This window comes from Cygnus olor, chromosome 1 (assembly GCF_009769625.2).
Source record: "Cygnus olor isolate bCygOlo1 chromosome 1, bCygOlo1.pri.v2, whole genome shotgun sequence".
NCBI classification, from domain to species: Eukaryota; Metazoa; Chordata; class Aves; order Anseriformes; family Anatidae; genus Cygnus; species Cygnus olor.
In genome coordinates, this window is record NC_049169.1 from 149,646,840 (window position 1) to 149,668,324 (window position 21,485).

Sequence of the window (21,485 nt, forward strand, 5' to 3'; positions counted from 1 at the left end):
AGCTAAATGGAAAGCTGCCTGACAGTAATTTCAAGTTCCTATTCAGCTGAACCATCTTTGACCATTCCTTTTACTTATCTGCATATTAAATATGCTTTAGCAGACATACATGCTTTTTTCTTTTCTTTTTACCTAATTTTTTAAGGTTATTCTTCTTTGGACTCCAGCTATATTGAACTCTTCCTATTTTTCTCTAGCCTTTGTACTTTTGTGAATAGAATTGATAGATTCTCTTTTTCTTTTCCATGTCACTGTCCTCTGTTTTCAATTTGGACTTTTAGATCATTTTTCTCTATTTTTTTTCTGCATTTTTGTCTCCACTTTATCTGTATTTTACCTATATTTCCTTACTCTCCATCTTGTTATATTCATTATACTATTCATTATAGTTTTTTTGTTTGTTTGTTTGTTTTGGTAAGATCAATCTTCTTTTAAGTTTTTTTCTCCCTGTACTTCAGATTTCATGGATGATAAACTGTATTTTTATTCCTAGCATTGTCACATTTTTCCACGTATTCCACAGCAGACATATGCCCAAAATTGTGCTTGCAGAGATGCTTGCACTTAAAACTAAGCAAACGAATGTCTTCCGTTAGATATATGACAGCTCAATTAACAGGCAATTATTCAGATTGTTCTTTATTTTTATTCTTAGTAAGAAACACCACCACAATTAAATTATATATCACACTTCAAGTAAACATAGACTGCCTGCCAAATCTGCCTTACATGAAGATAATGCCTAGAACTCCATCTATCATTTTTCAGCTTCCAATGCAACTTCCAATGGTTTTAGCATTTGTCTTAATAACAGCAACTGTATTTTGTGATAGCTCAGTTTCAATTTTGCTTCCTGTGTCCAGGAACAGTCTTCTGCCGCAGGAAATTTACAATTCCCCGTACTTTTTGGTTTATTTTGGTGACCTTTCCTTTAAGGTTGTTTACACAGGAGAGAAAATCCACATTGACTGAATGAGTTCTCAAGTATTTCCATAAAATACATTTAGAAAACAACCAACAAACTTTACAAATGCAGTTCTGCAAGGAAATTAGGATGGTAAACAGAAAGATGGATCTTAACTGTAATTATCTTTTGGCCACAGATTCACATTTACCTACTGGCATACAGAGGTCCAGTAACTGGGAAAAGAAAAATATTTAGAATCAATCATAGAATCACAGAATGGTATAGTTTCAACCGCACTGCTCTGGCAGTGGGCCCAGAGCCCTCTGAGCAGGCTGCTCAGAGCCACATCCAGCCTGGCCTTGAATGCCTTCAGGGATGGAGCATCCACAACCTCTCTGGGCCACCCATTCCAGTGCCTCACCACCCTCTGAGTGAAAAACTTTCTCCTAATATCTAACCTAAATCTCCCGTCTTAGTTTAAAACCATTCCCCCTTCTATCACTATCATCACATGTAAACAGGCAGTCCCCCGCCTGTTTATACTCTCCTTTCAAGTATTGGGAGGCTGCAATGAGGTCTCCCCGGAGCCTTCTCTTCTCCAAGCTAAACAAACCCTGTTCCCTCAACCTTTCTTCAGAGGAGAGGTGCTCCAGCCCTCTGATCATCTTAATGACCCTCTTCTGGACCCATCCCAAGAGCTCCACATCCTTCTTGTGCTGGGGGCCTCAGGCCTGCATGCAGTATTCCAGGTGGGATCTCACAAGAGCAGAGTAGAGGGAGATAATCACCTCCCTATCCCTGTTGGCCACCCCTTTTTTAATGCAGTCCAGGATATAGTTGGCCTTCCGGGCTGCAAGCACACACTGCTGGCTCATGTCCAGCTTCTTGTCCATCAGGACCATCAAGTCCTTCTCCGCAGGGCTGCTCTCAAGTTCTTCTTCTCTCAGTCTATATACTGGGATTGCCCCAGCCCAAGTGCAACACCTTGCACTTGGCCTTGTTGAACCTCGTTAGGTTCTCATAGGTCCACTTCTCCAGCCTGTTCAGGTCCCTCTGGATGGCATCCCTTCCATCTATTGTATCGACTGCACCGCACAGCTTGGTGTCATCTGCAAACTTGCCAAGGGTGCACTTGATTCCATTGTCTATGTCATTGATAAAGATGTTGAAGAGCACTGGTCCCAAGACCGACCCCTGAGGGACACCACTTGTGACCGGCCGCCACCCAGACATAGAACCGTTGACCACAATTTAGAGGCTGCTTCTAAATGATAGAACAAGTAGGAGAGGACGTTTTTTGCAAGTGATGAAGAAAAATTCTAATGTACATGCAGCTGCACGGTCGGAACCCTTTCCTAGTTTGGAAAAATCTGATGCTGTTTCTTGTTTGCAGGCATAAATGGGCTCTATTACATTCCAATGAAAACTTGAAATAAATTTGGTGGAAATATAATCCTTAAAGCAATTTTGGTCACAAATACAAATAAGTCTTCTGTGAACCTTGCCATTTACAAATCTTTAACTAAATCAATGTTTTGATTGCAGCAAACACTATAGAATTACTGTGTTAAATAGGTTAATGATTAACTGATGATTAAGAACTGATAAAGAAAAAATTGGACAATCTAATTTGTGATTTACCATAAAGGCATTGATAAATCTTAAATTTCTGCTAAATCGAAACAGTGTATAAATGTCATCTGTGAAAACGTGCAGTAACACAGTAAGTGAATTATTCAACAAAATGCCTTCCTGCTTCTAGTATTGTGACAGTTTTTTTAACTTCCCAACACAAAATGTACTCTTAAGTCCACAATTTCATGCATCCAGACTTGCTCACAGCCTTTCAGTGATTAAGAAAATGATTTATAAGAGATTATATACTCAATCATATAATCTTATATGATTTATAAGATATATTAGATTTTTTTTTATTTTTATTTTTTTATTAGTTGGCATTGTAAGATCATGGCAATTTTCACCTCAGCTGACATACTGAAGGCACTTTCTTGAGAAATTTAATGCCTATTTGTTTAATTTTTAATGATTTTATTTTTACAAGAACAAGACATTTCAGAGAATTGCGTTATTTGTTTGGTCTTGCACTTTTCATGCTCTGTCACTGGAGTACTTCTTTGGAGTACTTAATGTGTCCTGGATACATGTCAAATGGAGCATGTAGATAATTTGGTGTGTAAGAGCTGTGAGTACATGTGACAAATGTCATGATTACAGAATTCTTCTGTCCTAAAATGCAAATATTTTTGAAGCTATCAGCAGTTTTATACGTAAACTTGAGACAATCTGAAAGAACTTGATTATTAGAAGCTGTGCAGTGAGCATATATGAGGGGAGCACCTGTATAGTATCACATTTAAAACTACGAGTCTCCTTAAAATATCATGTTCTGTTAGTCTGAAAAAAAAATATTTTGAAATTATTTATTCTATTATGCAATTGGAAAGGTATAAGAAGTTCCGGATAAAGTTTTGCAGATGGTGAGGAAATCATCTTCTGAGAAGTTGCTACTTTAATTCCCTCCATGTCTCTGAGCTATCCTGGACTACTGTGAGAAAGCTTTTTCTAACACACTATATTGCTTTCTTGTATCCAGCCTAGTCCTGCACTGTGCACATTCTTAGGCAGCTCAGGGACTTAATATAAAGTACACATCTATATGATGGCACACTAAGAAATTTAATCTCAGAAATCTTTTTGCATATACTTAAAAACAAATAGAGTATAACAGTGGAATCTTCTGAGAGGTTCATTAAAAAGATAGATCGGTAGCCCTTTCACAGTATTTTGGAATTCAAGCTGTGGTGCAGGTTAATTTTGCAGCTCCAAAAGGTAGAAACTGCATATAAAAATCTCACAGGAAGGGAATCTCACATGAGGGGATCGAGTGCACCCTCAGTAAGTTTGCAGATGACACCAAGTTAGGTGCATGTGTCGATCTGCTCGAGGGTAGGAAGGTTCTGCAGGAGGATCTGGATAGGCTGGACTGATGGGCTGAGGCCAACTGTGTGAAGTTCAACAAGGCCAAGTGCCGGGTCCTGCACCTGGGGCGCAACAACCCCAAGCAGCGCTACAGGCTGGGAGATGAGTGGTTGGAAAGCTGCCTGGCAGAGAAGGACCTGGGAGTACTGGTTGATAGTCGGCTGAATATGAGCCAGCAGTGTGCTCAGATGGCCAAGAGAAGAGATGCAGAGAAGGACTTGAGCGTTATGGTGGACAAAAGGCTTGACATGAGCCAGCAGTTTGCGCTTGCAGCCCAGAAGGTCAACTGCGTCCTGGGCTGCATCAAAAGAGGAGTGACCAGCAGGGCGAGGGAGGTGATTGTCCTCCTCTACTCTGCCCTCATGAGGTCCCACCCAGAGTGCTACATCCAAGTTTGAGGCCCCCAGCACAAGAAGGATGTTGATCTGGGCGACAAAGGGCTACAAAGATGATCAGAGGGCTGGAGCACTTCTGCTATGATGAAAGGCTGGGAGAGCTGGGCATGTTCAGCCTGGAGAAGAGAAGGTTCCAGGAAGACCTCATTGTGGCCTTTCAATATATGAAGGGGTCTTATAAAGGAGGGACTCTTTATATAAAGGAGAGGGACTCTTTCCTCAAGCAGATAATGATAAGGCAAGGGGAATGGTCTTAAACTAAAAGAGGATAGATTTAGACTAGACATTAGGACGAAATATTTCACTGTAAGAGTAGTGAGGGACAGGAAGAGGTTGCCAAGAACGGTTGTGGATGCTCCATCCCTGGAGGTGTTCAAGGCCAGGCTGGATGTGGCCTTGGCCAACCTGATCTAGTGGGTGGCATCCCTGCCTACAGCAGGCGGGTTGATGTTAGATGATCTTTAAGGTCCTTTCAAATCCAAGCCATTCTATGATTCTTTGCAAAAGAACCCACCTCATGGGTGCAAGCAGGCACACCTCTCAAAGTGAGATTCAGAGCTAGCTAGATTGACTCCATCCAGAAACACTTGCATTTTGAGAAGGAGGTGATGGCAAAGAATTTTTCAAGGAATGTAGCACTGAGGGAGGGACATTTAGAAAATCCTAATAACAAGATTATCCTAAAGCCTTCTTTCTCAAAAGGTTTGAAGATGTTTAAGCACCAGGTCAGGTTCTTAAGCTTGAGAACCTTGGTAAAGCTAGACACCCAATGAGGAACTGAGAAAATTGTGAAGGAGGGATGTGGTTTGGGAAGTGCACTTTTATAATACATGGTAATTACCAAAAAAGTGGAAGGCCCATTTTCAGTTTTCTCTTGAACCTGAGGAGATTCAAACTCACATCTACAGCAGCTTTAGATAATTCCTTAATCACTAGGCTGGAGAATAATTAGTTGACATGCATTTTACATTATGCAATGAAACACTGAGTCAGATTACTATTGTCTATCTCAGTGCTCAGTCCCCTCAGATAAGAAGTTCAGGATTTTTCTTGCTTGTTTTCTCACTGGCCGTGAAACCATTTTCCTTTGCACTAAGAGAATGAATATCTCCTAGTAATGGATTTAAAGTTATCATTCTCTTGATGATGTTCAAGTTACTCAAAGTGTAGAAAAGCATTGTGACACTTCCATGATTTTAACTGGATCCTACTAAAGTCAAGGGGTTTGCACTAGACTGAGGTTTAACAAACAATACTTATTTCTATAGTTTCCAACCAGTGGTAGGGAGACTTTACCTTCAGTCGTAAATGGATTAAGATGAAATGCTTTCAGAAATGTGATACTCACTCATTTTCTTGTAACCTAATGAGCTCAGCTCTTACAAAGTTGTCTCAGGACATGTTTTGTTGTTGTTGTTTTGTGTTTTTTGTTTGTTTGTTTGTTTTTGTTTTTAATTAAGGAACTTAGCAGTGTCTGAGCATTATATGGACAGCTGTTGTTAAGGATTCACAAAATCCTGTCAAAACAGCAGTCTTCATCTTCTCTTTTGGAAACCATAAACTGAACAAAATTCACTCCTAAAAAGTCTACAGACAAGGCTCTCAGAGACTGTCATTTAGACATCAGAATATATGGTGATAGAGCCACTCAGTCATTTTCTTTTCTATTTTGCTCCCATTAACAGTACTCCATTGTATTATGGGTGAAGTGTCTTTCTCTCTGATGAGCTATATATTTGATTCTATTCTTCACCCCAAATTATTATTTAAATTGCAATATGTATTTTGATAGGAAAATATTGGAAAATTTCTAGCATCACTACCTTCTTGCACATTCTTGATTTGGTGAAGGTATGCCATTAGTGGTATGACAAAATATATTTGAGGGGATATGAAAATGCTATTGTTAGGAACTATTTACCAATTAAATATGAGAAAGCTTTACAGAATCACAGAATCGTCTAGGTTGGAAGAGACCTCCAAGATCACCCAGTCCAACCTCCCTCTGTGGGAAACGGTGCCAAAAGCCTTACTGAAATCAAGGTACACCACACCCACAGCCTTTCCCTCATCCACCAAGTGTGTCACTTTGTCATAGAAGGAGATCAGGTTTGTCAAGCAGGACCTGCCTTTCATAAACCCATGCTGACTGGGCCTGATCGCCTGGTTGCCCTGCAAGTGCCGCGTGATGACACTCAAGATAATCTGCTCCATGAGCTTCCCTGGCACTGAGGTCAAACTAACAGGCCTATAGTTTCCTGGGTCAACTTTCCAGCCCTTCTTGTAGATGGGCGTCACATTTTCTAGCTGCCAGTCGACAGGGACCTCCCCTGATAGCCAGCATTGATGAAGATATTGAAAAGCACTGGTCCCAAGACAGACCCCTGGGGGACACCACTTGTCATTGGTCTCCACCTGGGCATAGAACCATTGACCATTACTCTTTGGGTGCAGCCATCAAACCAATTCCTTATCCACTGGATTGTCCACCCTTCAAATAAATATTTTCAAATATAGAGATAAGTATGTCATGTGGGACTGTGTCAAAGGCCTTACAGAAGTCCAGTTAGGTGACATTGATTGGTCTTCCTTAGTCATCTGATACAGTTACTCCATCATAGAAGGCCACCAGATTGGTCAGGCACTATTTACTCTTTGTGAAGCCATGCTCCATGTGCCTTAATATGGACTCCAGGAGGATTCATTGCATGATCTTCCCAGGCACAGAGCTGAGGCTCTCCGGTCTGTAGTTCCCTGGGTCTTCCTTTCTATCCTTTTTGAAACTGGGAGCGATGATTCCCTTTTTTCCAGTCACCATGTCGTCAGGCTCCAAAGACTTGTAGTTGTTAAGTTGCATCAGGAGGTCCTGAAGTTGCTTTTTACTTACAGTGGGAGGGACTCTGCTCCCCCAGCTTATGCCTAGAAGTTTGGGGACATGAGAGATGTGCGAAGCCTGACCACCAGTGCAGACCAAGGAAAACAAGTTGGTAAGTTCCTCTGCCTTCTCCTCATCCATCATTACCAGTTCTCTGTCTTCATCTGTTGGAGGTGCTACACTATCTGTAGTCTTTCTTTTGTGGACAATGTACCTATAGAACCCCTTCTTGTTATTCTTGGCATCCCTTGCCAAGTGTAGTTCTGCCAGTGCCTTTGCTTTCCTGATTCCATTCCTGCACATCTGGACAGCATTTCAGTACTCTTCCCAGGGCACACAGCCCTGCTTCCGCTGTCTGTGCATTTCCTTCTTTTGCCTAAGTTTGACCAGCGGATCCTTATCAACCATGCTGGTTTCCTACCTTCCCTGTTTGATTTACTGAATAGGGGAATAGAGAGCTTTTGTGCTCCAAGAAAAATATCCTTAAACAATTGCCAACTCTGATCAGATCCTGTGTCCCTAAGGATAGTGTCCCATGGAATCTCATTCACTAATTCTTTGAACAGCTGGAAGTTGGCTCTTCTGAAGTGCAGGGTCCTGATTTTGCTCTTAGGCAAAGACCCATAACCCTCAAGATCATAAATTCAGCTGGGAGGGTGGTCACTGCAACCTAGGCTTCCTCCAATCGTAACTTATTTAATGAGCTTTTCTGTATTGGTGAGCACCAGGTCCAGTAACGCTTCTCCTCGGGTTGGTTTGTCTAATACTTGGACGAGGAAGTTGTGTTCAGTGCACTCCAGGAGTCTCCTGGATTGCTTCCTGCCACGTGGCTTTTCCAGCAAACATCTGCGTGGTTGAAATTCCCCAGGAGGATGAAAGCCTGTGAGCATGATGCTTCCTGTAGATGGAGTAAGAATGTCTTATTAACAGACTCCTCTTGATCGGGCAGCCTGCAGTAGACCCCAACCACAAGATGTCCTTTGGTGGCCCAGTCCTTAATTTTTGAGCACAGGCTCTCAACCTGCTCTTGTCTGTTTCTTAGAGGGAACTCTTCACAATCTATCCAGTTCTTATCATCGAGGGCAACACACCCACCCTTCTTTTCCTTCCTGTCTCTCCTGTAGAGCTTGTAGCCCTCTGTTCCAGCTGTGTGATTTGTCCCACCACATTTCCATGATAGCAATTAGATCATAGTTTTCTAATTGCACTGCGGCTTCCAACTCCTGTGTGTTTGTGTATTAGTATACAAGCATTTCAAGGAGTTGAAATGCTTATTTCTCATGCCACATGTGTATGTATAGGAACACTTCAGATGTCTTTCATTCAGCTCAGCCCCTTGTGGGGCAGACTGAAGGGCCTCACTAACATGCAGTTCCTCAAATATTGGCATGCAGTCCCAGAGCTTATCACTGGTGGGCCTGGTTTCATCCCTTTCCCCCTTCAAATCTAAAGACCTATCAATCAGCCCTGCTAACCCCTGGGCAAAAACCCTTTTTCCCCTCCTAGAAAGGTGCTCCCCATCAGGAGTCAGTAGGCCCAGTGTCATGTAGATCTTCCCATGATCAACAAACCTGAAACTGTGTTGCTGGCATCAGCCTCGGAGCCACATGTTTATCAGCTGGGTTCACCTGTTCCTTTCAATATTGATCCCCGCTACTGGAAGAATGGAGGAAAACACTACCTCTGCACCTGATATGTCAACCAATTGCCCCAAAATCCTGAAGTCCCTTTTGATTGCTCTTGGGCTTCTCTTTGCCACTTCATCACTGCCAACTTCAAAAACCAATAAAGGATAATAATCAGAGGGACATACCAGGCAAGTGACTCTCTGTGCGATGTTTCTTATCTGTGCCCCAGGGAGACAGCAGACTTCCTTATGGGTCATGTTTGGACGACAAATCAGGCCCTCTGTTCCCTTCTGAAGGGAGTCCCCTATGACTATAACCCTTCTTTTTTTTCTTGGTGAGGGTTGTTGTGATGCAGGAAATAGGCTGACTTGCCCTGTGCAACTCCCCCAGTGTGGATGGACCTTTATCCACATCATGATTTGTTTTCCCATCAAGTTTCATAGCCTCATACCTGTTACATAGGGGCACCTAGGAAAGTGAGGTATGCAGCAGGGGGGTTCACCTGCTGCCTCAAAGAGGAATCTGCTTCCACTCCCTCTCTTAGATCTCTTAGGTCTCTTAGATCCCTTCCCTCTGCCTGGCTACAAGAGGATAGGGGAATTTTTGTTTCTTGCACAATGGCTATGGCTGGCTGAGGAGCCTGCCTCAGGGATGGCAGAGCTTTACCCCACTAGTCAATCTCATTCTCTGATTCCCTGATGCTCCTCAGCCTTCCCACTTCCCACTTCCTCCCAAGCTCAGCCACCATGTGAATCAGTTCTTGAACCTGAGCACACCTCCCACAGCTGTGCTCTCTACTGATGTCCTGTACTGGTATAAGAGTAGGGGACACCCGGCAGCCTGACACCTGGGTGGCAGCATATTCCCTCCTGAGCTCTGTGTGGGGGGCTGCATTGGCTGTGGTAGGTGCCAAGCTCCGAGAGGCTATGACCTTCTGCCAGGTGGTCACCATTGCTCCTGGGACGAGTTGTCCTACCTTCAACGCCCTCCCTGATTGCCCTACCTGTGAAAGCTTTCACTTTGTTACTCAATTTCCTTTCATACCAGCTGTTCTGATTCTTGCCAATTCAATGAATAGGAACTGTCCCAGCAGAGTAAATTCCTCTGCCAGAACCTGATCCCTGATGATTAGGTGGTGGAACTGTATTTGAGAATGTAAGGTTCTTTCTGCAAAGCTGAGATTCATGGCTGAAATGATGCAGGATCAAAAATAATAGTTCCTGCAAATAGGCAAACATACAATTAAAATATAATTGTATTCAACAATGGTATTGGTAGATTTATGCAATTGTCAGTGTAATTGTTCAAAATCCAGGTTCATTTTGAGGCCCTAATCATGCCCAATGTACATCTTTCACTAAATTCTCTTTTTTTTTTTTTTTTTTTTTCTTTTTTAAATCTAAAATCTGTCTCCAACATTCTCCAGCATTGAAAATAATCTTTCTTTGCTACCTCATCAGTCTTGTCCATCCTCACTCCCTCTTTGTCAGTGCATTTGTCCTTAGGTTCTTCTTTTACAAACTAGGCTAGAGAACGCAAAGGGATGTGGGGGTGCTGGTCAACAGTAAGCTCAGCATGAGTTAGCTGTGTGCACTGGCAGCCAAGAGGGCAAACTGTATTTTGAGGTGCATTAAACGTAGCATAGCCAGGCAGTCTAAAGAGGTGATTCTCCCTTTATGTTTAGCTTAGTCCAAAGGCTTTTCATTTGAGGCTCCTGCTTAGAAGTATTTTATCTTTTTATAGTCCACTAGTTGACTTTACTAGGAAAGTTCCCTGAAATTATGTAAGACATTCCACAAATGTAAAAACCTGTAATTTAACAGCTTTTATGCAACATTTTCCAGAGAACAATATATCACAGCAAACTAGTAAATCGATTATCCTTTCATTCATTTAATTTCAGGAAGCTAAGTATATACAAAACTGGCATCATCAGTAAAGACAAGAAAAAACTCTTCATGTTGTTTACCTTTCCTTAAATCTTGTCTGGTTCTCTGTATTCACTCCAGCTACCAACCTTGTGGTATTATACTGAACTTATGGTTATTATACCAATAATGAAACCATATAGGCAGCAATTACATCAAAGAACATGCTGGTATAATGGTAGGATGAATAAGTTGTAGTTGCAAGTAACTACAGACAATTGCTGGCATAGCTCAGTGCCAAGTCAATTGTCACTTCCCAGGGCAGGAAGAAAATGCCTTCGTCGTTTCATGACTGATCCACTTAAGTCATAACAGATCATTCAAATTTGGATGAGGACAAGCTGTTTCTGAAGCACGTGACTATGGGAATGCTCATCTCTTCTGCTACTCATATAATTAAAGTCAGTGTACTTGGGACCCTTCCCAGATAGTCTAAAAACAATCCATTAGACTGTTATGGGAGCTTGTAGTTAGTCGAAGAAAGCTATAAAACTCCATCTGCTTCCCGCACTCCCCTTTCCACCCTCCCCCCCCCCCCCCCACCCAGCCCGGATAACTATGAAAGTAAGACCCTTTTTTTGTTTAAATTTTTTTTTTTTTTAATTAAATTTGCTGTTTCTCTCTTTGATGCCCATAAAATAGCATCATATCCTCTTATGATCTTTTGGACAACCGATCTATTTATTTATTTATTTTTATTTTCTCCCATCTGTTTCTCTTTCTCTCTAAAAAAAAGAAATAATAAAAAAAAAGACAAAGTAATTTTCTAGATTTTTAGCATAAAAAAAAAAAAATAAGCATTTCACTTCATTTCAAACCCATCTACCGTTACTTACTTGCTTAAATTTCTATAAATTGATTTATATCAGCAATGTAATAAATTCTATCTTTTTTATAATAATTACCACATATAAACAATGTTATAATCTGGTAATATTTTGGATTTCACAACATCAGAACGCGTTAAGCAGAATCGAAATACATTAGCCGCCATTGCCTTTGGACATAGATTCAAATAACATGCAATGATAAAAATTGATATTTGAACACTGAGTAGTGGTCTGGTACAAAATAATGTGTGTTGATTTTTTATTATTATTATTTTTTAATTGAGTCAAACATTTTCTTAAGCTTTCATTCAAAAAAGCTTTTTGAACTTGCTGCTGGAAAGATGATTATCTGTTACTGACATCCTGTAGAAATAGCATTTCTCAGCAACCTTGGCCATAAACTCATTGGGCTGATATTAAACAACAAGAACTACAAATGCAGAGTAAAAACATTTAACTGTGTCAGATAGAAAAGTGATGGACAGAAGGTAACTATCTTTATTTGAAAAAAGGGACCATGCTTAAGAATGAAAGTGGGTTAGTCTGAGATTTTAAACAAGGTAAGCAATTAGGACAACTGTTATCTGTAGCTATCATGGTATCAGGTATACTGAGGGTTACATATTCTTCAGTGAGAAAACACAAAATTGTGAAAAGAAGTGGGGTGATAATGGAAGTGAATTTTGTACACCAAAAAGATAATCAACTTTCTTTGAAAGCAAAGCTTGTCTCAAATACAAAACAAAACAAAACAAACACAAACAAACAAAACTAGATCTCATGAATTCTTATTATAAATAAATAAGAATAAACCTATAAAAATGAAATAAGGAAACCTGAAAAAAATCACAGTCTGGCTGAATATTTGTGTATTCAATTTCTTGGTTCACCAGGATGACTACTCAAAAGAGGAAAAAAAATACATTAAAAACACTTACATGCATGCAGAAACATGTAATTCTCTCTCTTTCTCTCTCCTCTAAGGGCAGAGTTTTGTTATAAATACTAAAAAGGTTTATGAGACAATAAGAATCAGAAGTTTATTTATATGCCTGACTGTGTCTGAGATACACAAGCAGTACTTGTACGGCACTTTTAGAAAGTATTGCTACATATAATCATGCAAAAAATACTGCTAATAGAAAATTCACAAAGAAATAAATCAGTCCTTCCCATTCTAGTTTTGTTCAAAGGAAACATACATTTGAGAGACTGTATGTATTAGTACACACCTTTGTTTGCCCTTTGGGCTTCCTTCAGCCCACCTTCAACATGGTGTTTTCTGCTAGGATTAAATGGGTTCTGGATGGGAGGGGCTGAGTCCAGCTGTACCATTGTCCCAGAGCATTCACAGAACTCTGCCATCAGCCTGCATTCAGCCACATTGAACTAGAAAGTTGAGATTAAGAAAGTGATTCCAGTGAAGCACCCAAAGACTGTGTCAATTCATTGTATACACCTTCCCTCAATCTGGACGGAAGTTTTTGGAGCACCTTCAATTCAGCTCCAGGAAGGGACCAAAGTTGTGGATTTTCATTCAGAATAGAATAGTTATGTGTTTATACAAGCCAGGGATGTGCCTTCTTCCATGATATTGTTTTTTTAGCCTTCATCATGTCTTTTCAGCAGAATTTCAGGGTGATCAGAGAAGAGTGAAAAGAATGACAATAAAATAGGGGAAAATATATTGCAAGAGACAGAAAGCGCCAATTCTTTTTGTTCTAAGTCTAGGTATATGGCACAATGATCTGCATCTGGGTTTACTGAGAATGTACTACTAATAACAAATGATACACATAAGACAGAACTGCGTGTTCTGTTTTCCTGTCTGTTAACCCTTTGGAAGTTTAATGAAAAAATCATAAAGATTTGTGAATTCAGAAATGTCAGAATGATAGAATCATAGAATCATTAGGGTTGGAAAAGACCTCCAAGATAATTTGGTCCAACCACCCACCTATCATTACTGTCACCCACTAAACCATGTCCCTAAGCACCACGTCCAGCCTTTCCTTGAACACCTCCAGGGATGGTGACTCAACCACTTCCCTGGCAACCTGTTCCAATGCCTGACTGCTCTTTCTGAGAAGAAATGTCTCCTCATTTCCAACCTAAACCTCTTTTGGAGCAGCTTGAGGCCATTCCCTCTAGTCTTATCACTAGTTACCTGTGAGAAGAGGCTGACCCCCAGCTCCTCACACCTTCCTTTCAGGTAGTTGTAGAGAGCAATAAGATCTACCCTGAGACTCCTCTTTTGCAGACTAAACAACCCCAATTCCCTCAGCTGTTCCTCCTAGGACTTGTGTTCCAGGCCCTTCACCAGCTTCGTAGCCCTTCTCTGGACATGTTCCAAGAATGTTTTGGGTTGGAAGGGGCCTTAAAGATCATTTAATTGCTACCCCCCTGCCACGGTCAGGGACACTTCCCATGAGACCGGGTTGCTCAAAGCTCCATCCAATCTGGCCTTGAACATTTCCAGGGATGGGGCATCCACAGCTTCTCTGGGCAACCTGGTCCAGTGCCTCACCACCCTCATAGTGAAGAAATTATTTTTTCTACCCAGTCTAAATCTATGCTCTTTTAGTTTAAAACCATTACTCCTTGTCCTATCACTACACCCCTTGACAAAGAGTCCCTCCCCAGCTTTCCTGTAGGCCCACTTTAAGTACTGAAAGACTTTAATGGGGTCTCCCTGGAGCCTTCTCTTCTTCAGGCTGAACAACCCCAACTTGCTCAGCCTGTCTTCGTAGCAGAGGTTCTCCAGCCCTTTGATCATCTCACTGGCCCTCCTCTGGACTCATCCATATATATTGTATTTTTAAAATCAGGTAGTTTACTGAATTCAAGGACAATTAAATGTTTGTAAGAATAGTAATGATATCAATGGTTATACTACCAAAAGTTTCCAAAAAGGAAACCTGGCATCACCTTTTATGGCATCGTTGTCATTTACTTAGGAAGAACTCTGTTTGGACATATAAGGAAGGGAAAGTTATTGGGAAAAGTATCCATCTATTCTTGTACTTTCTTCTATGTTAGTACTGAAAAAGTCAAAGTGTACAATAAAATTCACTGTGCATTTGTATCAGATTTGGAGATATATTCCACCAGCAGGAACATAAATGGCAGCAATATTCTTGCTCATACTGTTTCTTAGGAAAAAGCAGTCAATAACACAGGATCTTTCAAGTTGTTTGGTAAGAAAACATACCTTGATGGGAAGACTTTTGTCTAACTGATAAATTGTATACATTTTCAAAAAATTTGAAATTAAACTCATATAATTTCTCTCAGGGCAGGAGCTTTAAGAAGAACACTAATAAATTCCAAACATTGAATGATACCAGTGGAACATTTCATTTCATAATATGTATGTAAATAAATATCCTACATGTACATACTGATTGTTGAAGGATAATCTTTATACTCACCTTAAATTCAATTTTTTAATCAGTATTTCTTTTTTCAGGGAAGTATCTAATCCACCTTGTGTTACAGATTATTATTACTACTATTATTTATTATTATTATTATTATTCAGTTTGTATTTCTATTAGTCTTCCAAGTTCTTGTGTTTTGTCTCCTAAAATAACAACAACAACAAATGTCCATGCCAATTAATTACTCATAGATAATAAAACTAGAGACAAAATATAAGAATACTTGCATTCTTTTCACATGATTTATTTATTTATTTATTTATTTATTTTCTGTATCTGAGCTTCTCTGAGTTATTGGGTGTTTTTTTCCCTTTGAAAATAGAAAGTAGAGCTGCAACCTGAGTTGACTCCTAGACTGTACATTACAACCAGACTGCAGAAAAGAATCTCTGTGAACACCTCAATGTATTTTTCATAAGATTAAAGTAGATAGTGATGAAAATAAACTTTTCTTTCTTTCTTTCTTCCCCCCCCTTTTTTTTTTTTTTTATCTTGAATGGATCATTTTTATTAAGAGTTCAGCTTTTAGAAGGTAGGAAAACAATGTGTTTGCTTTGCAATGGTAGTATTTAATATTTTAAAGAACAAGAATTAGGAGTATTTTAATTTTACTTTCCAAGTTATATTTAGGATTTCTCTATATTTTAATTATAAATTGTGTTGATATATATGCTATCTTTAAAATGTATTGGCATTTTGTTAGAATTACAGCATGGGACTATCTTTAATCTTCTTTTTGCTGTGTAAGACTTTTTTTTTTTTTTTTTTTTCCCACAACTTCTGGCAATAGAGACAAAAAAAAAAAAAGGCAGTAACAAATAGAGACACATTAAAAGTGTTTTAAGAGATCCGGGTAATTAATTTTCCTCAAAGACTCGGTCAAACTATCTTTGTAGGTCATGAAAGAGAAATGACCAAATAGAAAGTGATTCTAGGACCAGCAGAGAACATATTCCACAATCTGACTTCACACACTAAGCTCTAAAATCCCCAGCTCTGCAACCCAGGACAACTTTTATCAGTGATAAAGATTGTCAGCATTTTTAAACATATGGAAACATTTATTTGCTACACATATTTAAAAACAGGTTAACAATGAGAAAGATGGGAAAGCCCTTTGGGGGAAGGAAGACTAAGTGACCTCCAGCTAAGATTATGGTAAATTGCCATTTACTTCTCTTTCCCTGAAGGCAACAAGGAATTAAAGAGAAAAACAAGTAGGTGGAATTTCTGTTTGTGCTAAACAGATAGGTTAAATATGAGTTTGAATACAGTTATTTTAGTCTGTAATCATAAGGAATACTTGCACATCAATATATCCTATTGATTACATCATCAGAAGTAGTCATAATCATAATACAGAACCATAAATCATCTCACTCTGTGGACGGCTTGGGGCATTCATTTTATCATGCAGTTAACTAGGTCTATAGTAAATATTAAAATGACCTGTCAGTTCAGAAATTATCTGTAATGGTAACTGAAAAGGCATAACAGACACAGCTGTCTGTAATTAATCAGCTAGTATTCTTTACCTACTCTTAAAACTACAAACTATTTTTTGATAAACCAATCTTTAGGAGTACTCATTTAACATAACTGCCTTAAAAAAAATACTGTTATTTTCAGGCAGTACAGTACTGCAAGTCGAAATTGTCGCGGCTTCTTTTGTATGTTTCATAGTCACATTATTAAACAAAAGTCAATAAACACACCAAACAACTGAATGTGTGTGCCTGGGTGCTAGTGATAATAATTAAACATTAAACTCCTTTCCTTGTGTATTACCAAAGGGACAAGAAAACAAACAAAAAGTGATATTCTTTGCCAGTGTTCTCTCTCTTAAATGAGACAGCACAACTCTGGCAAATTCCATTGCAGAACTGCATCTAGGTACAAGTAGCAGAAGGGACAATTTGGTTTGGTATCTTTGCCACAAGCATTCTGATGAACACCTGCAGTAGAACATTTCCATCTTATCTGCAGAAAATCATTATAATGCTCAGGACAACAGGCCTCAGGTTATTTTGCTTGTTAAAAAAAAAAATAAAAAAATTTACTCTCCACAGCATCAGAATTTCATAGCCTCAGTCTAGTTGGTTGCTCCAAGTGGTCATGGAATACCAGTCTTTTTTGCCTTCATCTCCTGGAATACCTTAGTACCTTTACAAAACCCCACAGTCTGAATGTTCTGTTCTTGTTCAATACCTCTTATATAGACGATAGTTATACAGTTTCCATTTTCCTAGGGATGCAATAAGCATCCATTGCTGTGTGTATATGGGGTATATCATCTTCATTATCCATTCCTCAGAAAGGTTTCTTCTTAAAAAAAAAGGAAGAAAAGACATGAAGTTTTGAATTGCCCGCAATAGTAAAGGTTACTATTCTGAGACTGGCCATAGTTCATCATAACAACTAAACATGTGCTTTATGCATATGACATAGCCATTCAAATCAAGCCTATTCTTTGCTCACAAAAAATAAATAAATTATATATATATATTATTTATATATTATATATACTATTTGTATTATATATATATATCAGCAGTTAAAAATAACCCTGTAAATTTTAACTGTGATGTAGCTTTATTTTGTTGTTTGAATCTTAGCTACTTAATATACAAAAGATTTATATCCTTTCAAATAAACTCTATGCTACATCACATTCTAAGGAGCTTATTGCTGATTAACATTCACAAGTTTCTCCATTGAATATTGCTGATAGAGTATGTCAGTGTCTGATAAATAAGAAACACGCCAACCAATAAACAAACCAACTAACCAACCAACCAAAAAAAAAACCCAGCCAACCAACCAACCACCACCACCACCACCACCACCACCAAACAACACAGGTTTTTCTTCTGTCCAGCTGTCTCTGTAGCTATCAAAACTATACTCATGATAGAAGGCTAATGTTTTTCTATAGACTGTTTAAAATAAAGACTGCTTGCTGCTGTGGGATTCATAACATATGGACGGAAGTTTTAAAGGACAGTTAAAAAACTATACTGTTTAATTCTTAATTTCGAGGCATGTGCAAAATTTGGAAGCTTGCTTGATGTAATACAGTCATTCCAAAATTTGTGTATACTGTATCATACAGAAACTAGTACATGAGACCAATTTCTAAGAAGTGGCATTCATAAGAATATGACAGCACAGTTGAACTAAGTGTTAACACTTAGAGACAGGGGCATTTGTAAGAAATAACAAAGATGAGTAATCAGGTAAATGCAATAACAATTGATGATTTTTATAATTGCAAATGAAACTACTATCTGCAGACAGATTTGAAAAAAAATGATTTCACAAAGAAATAAACATAAATGTAAAGTACCAATCCATAGGTCTCTCTTGGTATTTTCCAATTCCTTTCTTAGATTTCAATCAGCTAATACTTTCTCAGATTTTAATCAGCTTGTCTTTACATAAATGTGGTGAACATTTTGATGTATTAAATCATGAAGGACAAAAAATACTGTCCATGTCATAATATCCTGTATATTGAGCCACTTATTGTCTTACTTCTCTCTCCATTGTTAGAATAACAAATAATTAAAGTATTTTAAATGAGAATAGCATACACACTGATAGAAAACAGTCATTTTATTTGTGTGTGCTGATGTATTAATACCTTTGCTAACTGTGATATTTACAAGACTTGTTTTTCCTGGAAAAATGTATTTTTATGGTCATATTTTTTTTTTCCTCTCTCTCTCTCTCTCTCTATTTTTTTTTCCCCAGAAATATCCTTTAAAACAAATAATTTCACTATTTGAATTTCTTGAAATACAGAATTCTTTTCTTCAACCTTCTTGTAATGAATTATTTTAACACAGTGAGAGATAGTTAGTACTACTATATTCAATAAAAGAGTTAGAGAACAGGCTCAAGCCTAAAATCTTTGTCTCACACCAATTAACAATTTTTTTACTCCCTGTCTTATTTGGGTTGCTCAAAAAAACACTCTTCAAGACAATAGCTGGGCATGGTCCGGGGATGGCTCACTTCAGTTCTTTTTGAGATGAAATTTTAGCAATTACGGCTTTGTTTCCCCTTCCAAGTCCCCCAAAATTTGTGCCAGCAGGGTGTGTATCTTCAAAAGCCTCCTCATATACTTATGCCAAACCCTTGTTTCATGCAGTAAAACCAAGGAGTTATAATACAGCCCTCACATTATGTTGTATTCCTTGACCTGAAAGAAAACAAACAAATGATAAAACAACAACAACAACAACAAAAAAACACAAAATGTTCATGTCTCAGAGTCAGATAAGTTGCAGGGAAAAATGATTTACAGTTTGGATACAGCAAGTCTGATCTAAGAGAGGTTATTCTTAAGCAATACCAACATGAACCTCTCCATGCTGTCTAGCCTTAAGGGCATGATTATGTAGAAATCCATGCACCGACAGATATCTCAAAGTCATGCACAACGAATATTATTCTTAAAGAATTGTCCAGTAAGAAACAAATAAATGACAGGTTTTTAAAAAGTCAGTTGCAGTGATTAATGGAACACATGAAAAATCAATGTTCCAGTATGGCAGAATAGGAAAATGTCACAGTTGGCTTCAGATTCTTTTGGACCACTTTCTGTGCAGCAAAACCAGAAAGGCTGTTATAATCTACTCACTGTCACCAAAATTACCAGTCTTTTCTAAAGCAATAATAGTAAAGTGATAATAGCTCTTATTGTAGAGATACAGGAATGACATTAGAGGATAAATTACTTTCCAGCATCTGCAACTCTTATTTATCACAATTTTATAAGAGAAGATGCTTGAACTTCAATTAAAAGGATAATGTAAACCAAACCATAGAATATGTGCTTCTGAGATTTGTTTTCATTAATTATTTTAAATATGTCTGCACATATGACAGCTCCATGTTTGAAATGGATGTATGGACAGTAATCCCATCATTCCTGCCTTGGATAGGTTATCGTCTCTTTTCCCTGTAAACTAGAGTTCTGTACTTGAGACAATAATTTGGTGTTTCCAGAGCATCTAGCAGAAGTAGAGTAATAGGTACATTATCTTCTAATATTGTTAGTTTAGGTAGCAGGCCATGGAAGACATGCTATCATAGCTTTTATCCTGCGCCAGAGAAGTCCAACAAAACCCTGGATTCCATGACTTGGCTAATAATTCTGTGTCAAACCATTAATATTCAGTCTCTATGTGTGGTGGTTTAACATCAATGGGCAGGTAAACTTCACCACACTGCTCTCCCACTCCCCTTCCTCAGAAGAACAGAGGGTGAAGATATCATGAAAAAAACTCATGGGTTGAGATAAGGACAGGGAAATCACACACCAATTACAGTCATGGGTAAAACAGGCTCTGTGTAAGCGACAGTAATATAATGTATTACCTATTAGTAACAGAGTAGAGCAGTGAGAACTAAAAGAAAACTCAAAAAACCTTTCCTTCATCCACCCTCTTCAACATCCTCCCCCCGAGTGGCACAGGAAAACAGGGAATGGGAGTTGAAGTCAGTCTCTAACACTTCATCTCTGCCACTCCTTCACGATCACTCTCTTCTCCTGCTTCAGCATGGGATACCTCCCATGCGATGCCATTCTTCCTGAACTGATCCTGCATGGGATTCCCACGGGCAGCAGCTCTTCAAGAATTGCTCCAATATGTGCCTATACCATGGGGTCAGTCCTTCAGGAGGAAGCTTCAGCATGGATTCCCCATGGGTGGCAGCTCCCACTAGACCTCCTGTTCCACCATGGGCTCCTCTCCATGGGCTGCAGCTCTGGCCTGGATTCTGTTCCTGTGAGGGCTCTCCGTGGGTTGCAGCCTCCTTCAGGCCACATCCACCTGCTCTTGTGGGCTCCTCTGTGGTTTGCAGCATGGAGATCTGCTCCACTGTGGTACCCCATGGGCTGCAGAGGGACAACCTGCTCCACCAGGGGCCTCTCGACAGGTCTCAGGGGAACTTCTGCTTTGGTGCCTGAAACACCTCCTCCCCATTCTTCATTCACCTTGGTGAGCAAGGCTGTTTCTCACTCCTTGCTCTCCTAGTTGCTGTTGTGCAGCAGTTTTTTCCCCCTTTCTTAAATCTGCTTTCACAGAGATGCAACCAACATTGCTCACTGGCTTGGCTCTGGCCAGTGGAGGGTCCCTTTTAGAGCTGTCTAGAGCCGACTCTTCTCTGACATAGAGCAGCGTCTGGACTTTTCTCACAGAGGCCACCCCTGTAGTCTCCCAGCTACCAAAACCTTGCCATCTAAACACAATACGCCAGGTCAGTGATCATGGGGACCATTCATCCATTTGTCCTTTCAAGGTCATGGTTATAGGGTCAAGGTCATGTCTATTGAGATTATATGTGAAAGAAGAATATCAAATATTGATAATGTTAATCTATCCTAATGCATGACTGAGAAGAAGTTGTGGCACATACTACCCTCAAAAAAGGGATCCATCATCTACAGACAGTACTGTTATTTGATAAATACT